This window comes from Triturus cristatus, chromosome 8, assembly GCF_964204655.1.
Source record: "Triturus cristatus chromosome 8, aTriCri1.1, whole genome shotgun sequence".
Classification (NCBI taxonomy): domain Eukaryota; kingdom Metazoa; phylum Chordata; class Amphibia; order Caudata; family Salamandridae; genus Triturus; species Triturus cristatus.
Genome location: NC_140591.1, coordinates 169,845,973 through 169,859,637, shown reverse-complemented (window position 1 = coordinate 169,859,637; position 13,665 = coordinate 169,845,973). Strand labels below are relative to the sequence as shown.

The window sequence follows — 13,665 nt, the reverse complement described above, 5'->3', positions numbered from 1 at the left end:
CTACGCGACCACTCGCAATGAGAAACCGGACCTCCCCGCATTGAGAATCTCGCCGGGAGGTTTATTTCCACGCTCGCGATCGGCAACTTGATGTTACTGATTGCGAACGAGGAAAAAGTCTCGCCGGGATGTCATTTTGGTCGCTCGCAGTTGCCGAGTTGACGTTGAGGACCGCAAGCGAGCAAAAAATGCCAACTACGCTACGCGATTTTGCACTGTGCTTCGTGCAATTCGCGTAGCGCGAAGTAGCACAAACAACACAAACTTTGCGAGCACAGCGTAGTTGGCCGCCCAGGGTTACACTATACCAGTGGTGAGGGTACACTGCATAAGCCCTGTACCCCTACAATGTTTAAATCCATTCTTAGACATTGTAAGTGCAGTAAAGCCATCAAGAGTATATGGTGGGGTGTTTCTCATTATGAACTCCACAGCACCATAATGGCTTTACTAAAAACTGGGACGTTTGGTATCAAACTTCTCAGCACATTGATGCCAGTGTGGGATTGAATTAAAAATGCGCTCAGAGGGCATCTTAGAGATACCCCCTGAAAAACGACCCAACGCTAGTGTCCTGGCTGAGTGGCTGCTCGTCAGCTGTCACCACCAGACATGCTTCTGGACCCCTGGTTTGAGAGCCTGCCGCTCTCAGGGTCCTGAAACAAAGCACATCCTGGGTCGAGGTGCACAGCCTCCTCTCCCAGGATGGGCAGGGACCACAAAGGGGAAGCTTCAAAGGCTTGCGGCCTTTGTGAGCTACTCCAGCCATTTGCTGCTCCCAGCAACTGGCCCCCACCTGTTCTGAACCCCTCTTTGGGAAGGGAGAATCGGCTAGAAAAAAACGAGTTCAGAGAGGTGTGCCCACCTTTGCCAACTACACCCCTCAGGTGTGGGAGGCGAGGTGCAGCACAAATCTCAGATCCCGCCATCTTGCAGATCAGGGGACCCAGCCAACCACAGTAAGGCTTACGCCCCACTCCCACTGGAGGTTAGCATAATAGGGGTGTACCCACCCCAAGGAAGGGACACATGGTCCCAACCTGTATCTACCTGTAACGCCCCTAAATATAGTATTTATGGGAAAGAAACGCGTTACTTACCTGTAACAGCAGTTATCCAGTATTGGTGTCTTTCATAGATTCACATGCCTGAATCATTCCCCGTCGTCGAGACGAGAGCCTCCGGTACATAAAAAAGTAATGTCCTATAAACATACATAGAGAAAAATAGGCCTAAGGGCCTCCCCTTAGTCGCCTATCCTAGTCCTTATGTAAAAAGGACCAAACTCTTAGAGCCAGCCAATCGGCTGTCGCCTCCCTCTAGAACCTTCCTGGCAGGAGCCTCAGTCCCTCAGATTTTCGTACGCACCAAGCTAGGTAGGCGTAATATAGTTAGAGAGAGACGCGAGTCCTTCCAGGGGAGCGGGAGGGTTGCATGTGAATCTATTAAAGACACCAATACTGGATAACTGCTGTTACAGGTATCTTAACGCGTTTCTTATCCAGTATTAGGGGTGTCTTTCATAGATTCACATGCCTGAATCAGAGTAGTTAGCAATACATTATGCACATTTCTGATGTAACATGCCATATAGTTATTTTAGATAATACACATATTACCATATCAGTTTGAAACATTGGCATACGTCAAAACAGTAAAACAGCAAAGAATGTGCATACCAGGATGGCGGGATGTTGGAAGGCTCACCTCACTGGAATAGATGGCGAAGCACCGCCTGGCCCACTGCCGCATCCTTCCTAAGTTCGGCATCTAGGCAGTAGTGTCTGGAGAAGGTGTGCGGTGACTTCCACGTCGCCGCTCTACAGATGTCCAAAATCAGCACTCCAGCGAACAGCGCTGCTGATGTGGACATCGCTCTGGTGGAGTGCGCTTCCACCCTGTCTCTTAAAGGCCGTCCGGCCCCGTCATGGCAGAATGCTATCGCTGAGGAGATCCACCGTGAGATGCTCTGTTTTGTTAGAGGCATACCCAACCTTGGCCTACTGTAGGCCACAAATAGCTGTGATGACTTCCTGAAGCTCTTTGTTTTGTCTATGTAAAACTTAAGACACCTTTTGAGGTCCAGAGAGTGGAGCGTCCTTTCTGCTGCCGTGGTAGGGTTCGCAAAGAAGGAACGTAGAACCACCGGCTCGTTGAGGTGAAAGTCTGAAGGCACTTTTGGTATGAACTTGGGATTTGTCCTCAGCACCACCCTGTCCTGTTTGAACTGCATGAAGGGTTCCTGAATGGAGAGAGCTTGTAGCTCGCTGACCCTCCTGGCAGATGTTAGAGCGAGCAACAGAGCCGTTTTCCATGAGATGTACTTGATGGAAGCTCGATGAATGGGCTCAAAAGGGTGCTTCATGAGTTGGTTAAGGACCAAGTTGAGGTGCCACGTCGGTGGGACCCGTCTGGGTCTTGGGAAGGACCTATATAGTCCCTTGAGGAACTGTTTGATAAGTCTATTGGACCAGAGAGACGGGCCTTTGTAAGTCCTGGTAAAACGTGAAATGGCCGCCAGATGCACCTTTATGGATGCATGCGCCAATCCCGACTGTGCCAAGTGTAGTAGATATGGCAATATCTGTTCAGGTGTGATATGGAGTGGTCTCAGGCCTTTCTCTAAACACCATACGCAGAAGCGTTTCCATTTGAGAGAGTAGGTTTTGTTGGTACTGTCCGCCCTCGCTTTTGCTAGCACGTCCCTGCAGTCCTGCGGGATGTTTAAATGACAGAACTCTCTGTGCTCAGGAGCCAGGCCGATAACCTGAGCGATTGCAGGTTCGGGAATTGCACCTGCCCGTTGGACATAGTCAGCAGGTTCGGGTGCTGTTTCAGACGAATCGGTGTCCTGATGGAGAGGCGATGAAGGTCCGAGAACCAGTGCTGCCTCGGCCAGAACGGGGCAATTAGGATCAGGGTACAAGGCTCCGCCTTCATCTTCCTGAGGACCCTGGAAATCATCGGGAACGGCGGAAAAGCGTACGCAAATACGCTGAACCAGCCTATGGAAAAGGCATTTCTGAGCGACCTTGGTTGGGGATGCCAGCTTGCGTAGCTTGGGCATTTGGCGTTCTCCCTGGTGGCAAACAGGTCGATTCCTGGGACTCCCCATTGTGAGAATACGTGCGTTAGCGAATTCTCGTCGAGCTCCCATTCGTGGGAGAGGGATTTCTGTCTGCTTAGGGCGTCTGCAATGGTGCTCTCATTGCCCGGGACATAGTCCGCTCTGAGAGTGATCCCATGGAGAACAAGCCAGTTCCAGATCTTTTGCGATTCGCATGATAGAGTGAGCGAACGCGTTCCTCCCTGTTTGTTTATGTGCATCGTCGTGGTGTTGTCCGTTCTGACGAGCACCTGGGAGTTCTGGATGCGTGGTAAAAAGGCTTGCAGCGCTAGATACACAGCCCTCAACTCCAAAAGGTTGATAGAGATGTTGCTCCTGATCTGACCATTTGCCACTTACTCGGAGGTCCTGAAGGACAGCTCCCCAGCCCGCCAGAGATGCATCGGTGGTGATCACCAGTGGCGCTGCTGGAAGCAGGAACGGCAGTCCTATAGACAGATTCCTGTAATCTTTCCACCATTCGAGGCTCTTGGATATTCGCGGTGTTATCCTCACAATGTCTTCGAACGAACCCGTACTCTGAGTCCACTGGTTCGTGAGGGCTTCTTGCAATGGACGCATCCGAAGCCTGCAGTGAGGGATGAGGAGTATACAAGAAGACATCATTCCTAGGAGTGATTTGAAGGTGCGAACCCTTAGGGACTTCCTTGATGCCACCGCCGTGGCCAGAGATATTATCTTGTTTTTTCTTTCTTCTGAAGGAAATGCCCTCGCGCATTCCGTATTCAAGGTCGCCCCGAGGAAGGTGATGCTTCTTGTTGGGGACATATAGGATTTCTGAAGATTGAGAGTCAATCCTAGATGTTGGAAAAGATTGGTACAGGCGTTGGAGGATTTGGTTGCGCCTGTAGCCGTGGGTGCCTTTACCAGCCAGTCGTCGAGGTAGGGGAAGACTTGGTGACCCATTTGACGCAGGAAAGCTGCCACAGGAGAAAGGCACTTGGTGAAAATCCGCGGAGCGGATTTGAGGCCAAACGGCAGGACCTTGAATTGGTAGTGCTGTCCTGCCACCTCAAAACGTAGAAACTTTCTGTGCCCCCTGAGTATCGGGATGTGATAGTAGGCATCCTGAAGATCCAAGGATGTCATGAAATCTCCTTTTTCTAGAATGCCTAGTATTTCTTGGAGCGTCACCATCCTGAACGACTGACTCTTCAGGAAAGAGTTGAGTGCCCTGAGATCTAGAATGGGCCTCCACTTCTTTTCTTTCTTGCGTATCAGAAAGAAGCGGGAATAGAATCCTTTCTCCCTCTGAGCCGATGGAACCCGCTCGATCGCTCCTTTCTTCAACATCTCCGATATTTCCCGGAGTAGCAGTCGCAGATGTTTGTGTGGGAACCTGCGGGGAGGGGTTGCAGGTGGGATGGTGGTAAATTCTAGGGAATGGCCGAATCTTAGTAGTTGGAGTACCCAGCGATCCGTGGTGATGAGGCGCCAATTTTCCAGGAAATGGGTCAATTTTCCTCCAATCTTTGATGAGGGAGATAGTAGCTGGACTGGCTGGAGTAACTGGTCTCTGGCGTCCGCCGGTGCCCCTCTTCTGGTTCTTACCCCTGAAGTTGGATCTTCCATAAGAAGACTGCCGACCTTGTTGCTGCTTCTGCTGGAACTGGGCCTTATTCTGGAAGGAATACGAGGACCTATTCTGGTAGAATCCTCTGTAGGAGGACTGGCCTCTCGATTTGTTGCCCCGAAAGGACTGATTCCTTGCCTGCAAGGTTCCAAGCGCTCTAGCCGTGTCGGTGTCCTTCTTGATAGCTTGGAGCGCCTCGTCAATTTTATCTCCGAAAAGATGTTGTCCGTCGAAGGGCATATCCAGCACCTTCGTCTGCACTTCCTGCCTGAACGATGTTGCCTTCAGCCATCCCTGCCGGCGCAGGACTGCAGCCCCAGCCAGTTGACGAAAGCCTGTCATGGCCACATCTATGGCACAATCAATGATCTCGGCCGCCGAGGTTTGGCCCTCAGAAAGTAGTGCCTTGACCTCCTCCTGCACTGCGCTTGGCAGCTCCGCTAAATATGGGGCTATATCCTCCCAAAGTTGGCGGTTATAACGCCCTAACAGGGCTATGGAATTGGCTACCTTGATAGTCATTGCCGAAGTGGTCGAAAACCTCTTGCCAATTGTGTCCAATTTTCTGCCCTCCTTGTCCGGTGGGGCTGACAGAGGAGAGGAAGGGTAACGAGAGTTCTTCTGGGCCGCTTGGGTCACGACCGAATCCGGTTTCGGGTGTCCATTAAGGCAAGCTGGCGCCGTGGATGGAGCCTTGTACTTTTTATCTAGGCGTGGAACAACCGCAGGTACGGAAGCCGGCGTCAGCATTAGTTTCTTTCCCTGGTCCCAGAGAAAGTCAATAATTGGGATTGACTTCGTCGTCTTCTTCGTCTGCTCCTTGAAGTCATGCAAGAAGCACTCAGTCTCCGTCAATTCCATGACCATATGAAACCGCGTCGCTGCTCGTTCAACTATCTTATGAAAACCGCTAATATCCACTGGCGGTGAATCAGCTTGGCGCGGTTGTGGGGAAGGTGGGGAGGATGCCACATACTCCTCCTCCTCATCCTGGTCCGTCTGGTCTTCCTGGACCTCCCCCTCTTCCATCTCCTCAGCCTCCTCATCCGATGACTATCACCTGAGGTGGCAGTTTCCCATGGCTGACCTGAGTAGCTGGTCGTGATTCCTTTGGGGCTGTCGGTGGTGGATTTGTAGTAGGGACTGGGCCCCCTGTGTCCAGTGCTGGCGATTCCGGGAAACGTTGCTTGTAGTCCCGGATAAGGTATTTGAGGTCATTAACGATCGACAGGGGAAGGCATACCATCGGGGTGACCTCCGTGCGAACCTGTTCCCGGACGGGGCGTTCCTGCCCGCTCATCTCCTCCTGTTCCTCGTCCGTGCTCTGACATTTGACGTACAGCTCAGAAGGGGAAGTAGCCTGATCAAAGAGCTCTTCTTCCGACTCCTCACTCTGAAGAATCTCCATAGGCAAATTGGTTTGCACCTTACTTGGAGACGTCGTTTCCGGTGTAATCTGTGTTCTGGTCAGTTTGCCAGATCCAGAACCCTCTACAGGAACTCCTGCTGTCTTCCGTGCTGTTGCTGACTCAAATACCCATGGACGACGACGACGTTCCCGTCGTCGACGGCATGGCCTTCGCCGACGGTGTCCCCGTTGACGATATTTTCCTCGTCGACGGTGTCTTCGTCGACGATGCGCTAGTCGACGATTCATTTGCCGTCGACGCCTTAGTCGTCGACGCCTTCGTCGTCGATGCCTTCGTCGTCGACGCCCTCGTCGTCGACTCTTCCGTCGACGGGGGGCTCCTCATCGACGATGACGTCGTCGACGGGACAATCTTCGTCGTCGACGATGACTTAGACGTCGACGACGGTTTTAGCAGAATAACAGACGAAATAGGTGTACCTGCTGAGGACGATGAAGGGGTGGTCGTCGTCGACGAGAAGACGGACGACGCTGTAGTAGTGGACACGGTTGTCGTCGCTGTGGAGACATGACCTGGTGCCCTTTTTTGCGCTAAGGAAGGTGTCGCAATTTTGCTGGCCGACAGGGTAGGCTTCTTAAAAGTCAGAGAGTCCTTGTCAGACACTGAAGATTTTGAAGATCTTGCCTCTGAAGACTTCTTGTGTGTCTTCATAGGAGGAGCGTCTGAGGGGCCAGGAGATGTCACTCTCGGCCTCTTCAGGGAGACTTCAGAGGTTCCGGAAAAGCTTGCCTCTGAGGATACCACACTCTCCCTGTCCTTGAGCCTGTCCAGCCAGATAAGCAGACGACCCTCTCTGTCTCTCAAGGTCTTGTGAGGTAAAGAACTACATATTTTACAGTCCTTAGGCACGTGGTCAGGATAAAGGCAATATAAGCAGAGGTCATGCTTGTCGTCCACATGCAGCCTCTTCTTCCCACATGAAGAGCAGGCCCTGAAAAGGGCTTTCTTCTGGGATTCAGACATGCCAGGAGTTGTAGAAGAAATAAACACTCACTGCAGCAATAAGAGGCCTGAAGTGATCTGCGTTCAAGTCCTTGAAGAAGAAAGTCACCAAAAAAGTGAACAATCCAGTTAGAAAGAAATCCTGAGGAGAACTCAGGCTGGAGACTCCCTAGCACAACGTGCGGTAGAAAATCTGAGGGACTGAGGCTCCTGCCAGGAAGGTTCTAGAGGGAGGCGACAGCCGATTGGCTGGCTCTAAGAGTTTGGTCCTTTTTACATAAGGACTATGATAGGCGACTAAGGGGAGGCCCTTAGGCCTATTTTTCTCTATGTATGTCTATAGGACATTACTTTTTTATGTACCGGAGGCTCCCGTCTCGACGACGGGGAATGATTCAGGCATGTGAATCTATGAAAGACACCCCTAATACTGGATAACCTCTGAACCTTACCTCCTCAGATAAGAAGCAGAAGAACTGAAGATGATGTGATGGAGGACACCAACTGACTTGACCCCAGGCACCTGGCCGCCCCTGTGTCGCTGTGGGTGCACCTTGGGGGCTAACTCGGATCCACCTTTGCTTAGAGCCTAAGTCCAGGAGCCTTGCTCCCACAACCTTGTGAGCAGCCACCAATTCAAGGCCCCTATCCCCCACTGGATAACATTGGACCTCAGCACTCTGCACCCGGCCGCCCTAGTGCCGCTGAGGGTGGTCTGAGAGTGCATCCTTGACCCTGGGGGAACCCTTGGTCTAACCCCAAAAACCCAACTCCCTGAACAAAGTACTTACCTTGAAATAGTGACCTTCATTTCTTCCAATAGGACTGCATTGACTGCTTTTCTGTAAAAAGTTCTACGTGTGGAGTTGGAAGTTCTATGAAAAAGTATACAAGTGTGTTGTGATAACAAATTGCATTACTTAACGCAGGAAATGTCCCAGTGTGGTATCTAGGAATACCACACAATGTAAGAAAAGTAATCTGAAAAGTAACTAAAACAGTACTCTCAATAGTAACTGTAAAACAATTACAACTGTAACCGATTATTCATTTTTACTGTTGACGTACCTGTAAACCAACCAATTGCATTCTACAGCATTTCAACCGTATTCAACTGCATCATTCTTGCAAAGTATTATTTCACTTACCTGCACCAGGCCTGACTTGGTTCTAGAAATATAATGCAACTAAATAATATTTTTATACAAACAAACTGGTTTGAGTTCAGTCTTTGAGTGTGTGACATCATTTCTTGCCTGATTGTGTACATTAAATGCTTGACACTACCCTCAGATACAGCCTTACTTCTCCCCCTCTACTACAAATAGAGAGTAAGGTATTATTTACTTTAGCCTCTGCCTACCTTTGGGGATCCACTAGACTCTGTGCACACTATACCTTACTTCGGTATAGTATACACAGAGCCAGCTTCCTACACACGGTTATTTCTAGTTTTAGTCACACTATTGCATGTCACTGTTAAAGACTTTTCTTAATCAAACAATTGCAATGCCCTCAATAGGGGGACATGTCTGTTATCCCCATTCTTCTTCCATGCACAACAGCATCAGTTGCCAGATCCTTATAAGATTGCCTTTGTCCACGTGGCCAATAATGTTTTCTAATGCCATGGTTTCCCAAATGTGTCCGCACCACTTGTGTCATTTTGCTACTTACCCAGTATGCATCTGTTCTTAGCATATAGAGCTGGAGAGTCATATGCTGTTCATAGATCGCCATTTAGTGTTGGGTCCAGATGTTTGCACTTGGTTTTTGTTCGAAGAAGTCTTTTCCAGTCACGAGGTATGTGACTCCTCCTTTCGGTGATAGTGCGCATGGTCATCGACTCAATTGTTAGATTGTTTTCCCGCAGAGGGTGATAATGGAGTTAGTAAGAGTAGTAAAAGGAGATGTCCATGAATGCATGTATTTAAGTAAGATGTTACTGCAACTGGTATAGGTACCCGGGGAGGTGGGTGGGCGCATATGACTCTACAGCTCTATATGCCAAGAACAGATGCATACCGGGTAAGCAGCATTTTCTGTTCAAGGCATAGGAGCTGTAGATCATATGCTGTGCATAGACTACCTAGCCAATCCAAAACAGCTTTATTCGACAGAAGTCATAAAAGCGAAACAAAACAAGTACAGGTACATGATACACAGATAAGTTAACAAAGAGACAATATAAAAATGTTACTATTTAAAATATTTACAAATATTTTAAAAAGCATATAATACACAAAGAGATCATTGAGGGTAACATCCAGGGCCGCTAACGCTACTAGCTAATGCTCTTAATTCTAATAACCCATGCCCACCCCAGAAATTTAGCAACGGCCACAACAATTACCGTGTCTGTGCAGGTAAGAAGGAGTCTTACTGCTTCAACACTCCATCTAGTACCCAGTAGTTTACAAACAGGTCTCAACCATACACGCCTCGGGGCCGCGTAGGCAGGGCAAACAAAAAACATGTGTGCTAGGGTTTCCACCTGGGAATTACAGTTAAAACATAAGTTGCTACTTGTAGGCTTCCACCTAGCTGAAAAAGAGTTTAGAGGCAACACTCTCACCCACATCTGGAAAAATAATTTCCTATCAAGCACTTTGGTAACGAGATCCCAGAAGTGCTCTAACCTTGGGGCCGATTTGATGCTCAGGAATTCGTCAGTTAGCGAAAGGGATTTAGCTTCGTGAAGTACCTTGGCATTTACCAACTCCCAGTATTTCTCTTTCATAAGCGCTTTAGATGGGAAGGAAGTAGCCAAAGGGTTCTCCCAGAGATCGCTCATCCCTAAAGCCACAAGGGATTTTCTGGTCTCATTAAGCCAAACGATCTTCCGGGAGCCCACCAAAGACATTATATCTAGAAAAACCCTCCGCGTACTGAGCTAAATCCGGGGTGGTCCACAGGCGACGCCAATAGAGAATAGGACGAAGCCTGGCTACATCGGCTATTGAGTTCTTACCAAGGTCATGTCTTAAGGGAACTATAGGTGTGCTCTGGGGGAGAGAAGTGATGCTACGCAAGAATCTGTTTTCCGAGATAGTTAGAGGAGACAGGTTCTCATATCCCCACAGTTCAGCACCATAAAGAGCCGGACTCACAGCTTTGGCACTGTACACCTGAAGCACAGGTCTAATAGGCTTTGAGGGGGACTTTTTAAATTCGCCAGCTAGAGCTCCAGCAATTTGCCTGTGTTTAAGGGTAGACAAGTCTCGCTGTAATTTCCACGAAAAGTTATTTTGGATGTTAACACCTAGGTAATTAAAAGCCTGTACTTGTTCTAGCGGATTTTTAAACTAAACAAAATTATTTTTAAAAGATTTATGTGGCCTGAATACCATAAGCTTGTTTTTTTTAATATTAACCTCAAGGCCACGGTCAACACAAAAGGTCTCAAAAATATCCAATGAACGCTGGAGTCCGCAAGATGTTTTAGCAATTAAAAGCGTATCATCGGCGAACATTAGAATAGGGACCTTAGTGTTGCCAAGAATGGGTGCATCTACATGGGCTTTCAAAAGTCGATCTGCTATATTGTTAATATATAGGGAAAATAATGTTGGGGCCATTGCACAACCTTGCCTAACACCTCTTTGGACAGGGAAGTCCTTGGTCGTTGTTCCCTGCCCACCCCATCTGATTCTGGCAGAGTTATCCGCATGCAGCCTCTGGATCAAGGACAACAAGCCGCCGTGAAGCCCTAGATCTTTCAATGTCAACCAAAGTTTGGGACGCGGTACTAAATCGAAGGCGGCCCTTAGATCCACAAACACCGCATACAAATTCCCCTTGCCCAGGGCAACCGTCTTCCAGTAGAGAAGGATGAAGCTAAATACTTGATCGATGGTACTAGTGTACTGGCGAAAACCTGCCTGGAATGAAGATAAGATATTGTTTGACGCTATCCACAGATGAATACGGTTGAGGATCAATCTACCAGTGATCTTCTGGATAGCGTCAATCAAATTACTGGGCCGATAATTCTCCGGAAGCGAGCGGTCCCCCTTTTTGTACACCAGGATTATTCCGCAGCTTTCCATGAGCTAGGGATTGGGGCACCATGAGCCAGCGCGTTAACAATCAGCTGGATATAACTCCCCCATCTGAGCTGGTCATGCAGGAAGACATCCGCAGGTACATTTTCCGGTCCGGGGGCTTTTCCAGATGCCACTCCAACCAGTGCTAAGTTCACATCGGTGCTGGTAAAATCATCATCAGGTTTAAACAACTGGTGGGACCCCTGACTTTCGGAGGGATCAATGGGTGCGGCATACTGAGGTTTAAAATACTCAACCCATTTCTCTTGGGAGACATTATTTTGGGGACCCTCTGGCTGACCACCAGAACCCCACTTTACAATACTCCAAAATAATTTACTATTATTTTGAAGGCTTGCTTCAAGAAGGCCCTCCCATTTTTTCCCGTCCCAATGGCGTTTAGCTCTAGCCACACAATTCTTATAGATGACTCTTCTGTGGCGAACCAGGGAGAGATCCCCACCCTTCAAAGCATTCCCAAGTAGTAGCCTAGCTTCCCTACATTCCTTATTGTACCAAGAGGCTTGATGGGTAGCACCTCTTGGTCCTGGTCTCGCTTTGGTAAGTAAATGAGACTTCAGGCTGGTAAATAAACTATTATGCACAGATGTTACATCCCATAGATTACCGTTGGAGGCAAGAACTGACTCTATAGTAATAATGGAACCATCCACCTCTTCTTGGATTTGAGCTAAGGTGACGGGGTTCCCCATAAGACCAGACCATTTCAAACGGCGCAGGTCATTGGATGGCACCACCTCAGGAGGACTCAACTCCCCAAGAAGAGGTTCAAACGTTATATTGAAGTCACCTGCTATGATGACAAAGGTATCAGCTGGGTAAAGATCCAACAGGCGTAAAAGATAATCAATGACCGAGGATTTAACACCCCTACAGCTCCTTACGTGCACATTATAGATGTCAATTTTACCCATTATTCCAAGCTCAAGCCTCAGCAGTTGAATATCACGATTACCCGTGAGGAGGAGCTTGGTAGTCAAGCACAGTTCGCTTCTTAACCAAATAGTTAGGCCCCCTGATGGACGCCCATTTGACCCCTTGGTTGCCGGGATATGGAAGTTTAGGTAGCCCACACAAAAGCGTGGCTCTAAAAGCCAGGTCTCCAGGAATAAACGGATATCCATTGTGTTAATAAATGTGACCCAATCAGCAATAGCTAGCTTAGAATTTAGGCCAGCAATATTCCAGGAACATAAGGAGCCACCAGTCAAGGCAAGGCCGACAGGATCAGAAACGGTGGGTTGCGCGTCTGCTAAAAGACCACTGGTGGGTTGGTCAAGCCCTGGCGTAAGTCAGGGGCAGAAATAGAGTGGCAGATATTGGGGGCCATAGGGACTGGGAACACAGAGTAGGAATAGGGGTCGATACAAAGACCGGCCATAGTAAACTCTTGATACTCATTGTTCACAGTCCCGTGCGCCTCTGTCCAAATGGCCAACATCCCCCTCGTCATGAAGTCAGTCAATATTGTCCAGGGAGGAACCAGCCACCACCCTGTCGCTACAATGACCACACTTAAACCCCCCTAGGTCATGCGGGGGGTAACTTCGCAGTTGGATGGTAGAGCCTTCCGGGGGACTGGATCTAAACTCCAAGGATAGAAGGTTTTCAGCGAGATAGTTACTTTTAAGAGTTAATTCAATGCAATCAACAGGGACCCTAGATGAAGAAAGTCTAATGGCTCTGGAAATGTCTTCCCTGATGACTGAACGACATCCCCTAACGTGTCTCAACCAATGGATCGCTTTGTTAGTCAACGACTCGGGAGAGTCAGTGCCACTAAATGTAGTCAATTTAGGGACGTTGGTCATAAAAATTTTATTGGGTCAATCCATGGCATTACCCTTCGATTGGACATTAGGTTGAACATTATAAGCACCCCGGCCAGCCAGTGACCGCTGGTCAAATTTGACAGAGTCACTTCCCGCCCCCAGCCTCTTTGTACAATTCGTTCTAGCCTGCAAAATACTACTAGCATTAGCTGTTGGACGAACCAAAGGTTGGTTCAATCCAGCCTTAACAGCATTGCTATAAGTAACAATACCTTTGGGACAGGGGTTGGAAAGCCCTGGACAGACATCCTGAGGACCCAATGGATCTACTGGAGCAGGTAAAATGGTACTTGGAATAAAACCAGGGGCAGGGGATAGAACAGCAGTACACAACCCAACTTTACTAGTCAGAGACTCTACCACTGATTTCAATAAACCGATTTCATCCCTCAGCAACTTAACCATCTTTATAAGATCGTGTAAGGTGTTATTAGGTGACTCAGCAAGGTTACCTGAAAGGGAATTGGGAGAACACAACAGAGGCTCGGGTGAAGCCACATTACTAACTTCCTGTTCGTTCATCAATGGGGAAAACCTATTAAAACAAGGCACAGTAGGAACACCACACCCAGAAACAATTGCAGGAGACAAAGAAGGGCTATCCCCAACAACCGAGACCTCAGGATCAATCGTTTTGCTGGCACCCTTCGATGCACCCAATGTGGCCTTACAACGAAACATTTCCGGCACAGTA

General features: G+C 48.6%; 1 protein-coding gene across 3 annotated transcripts in view; it reads right to left on the bottom strand.

Moving 5' to 3' along the window:
* The window catches only part of BRWD1 (bromodomain and WD repeat domain containing 1), a 2,304,433-nt gene that overhangs the window by 1,823,898 nt on the left and 466,870 nt on the right, over positions 1 to 13,665 (bottom strand). The window lies entirely within an intron of this gene.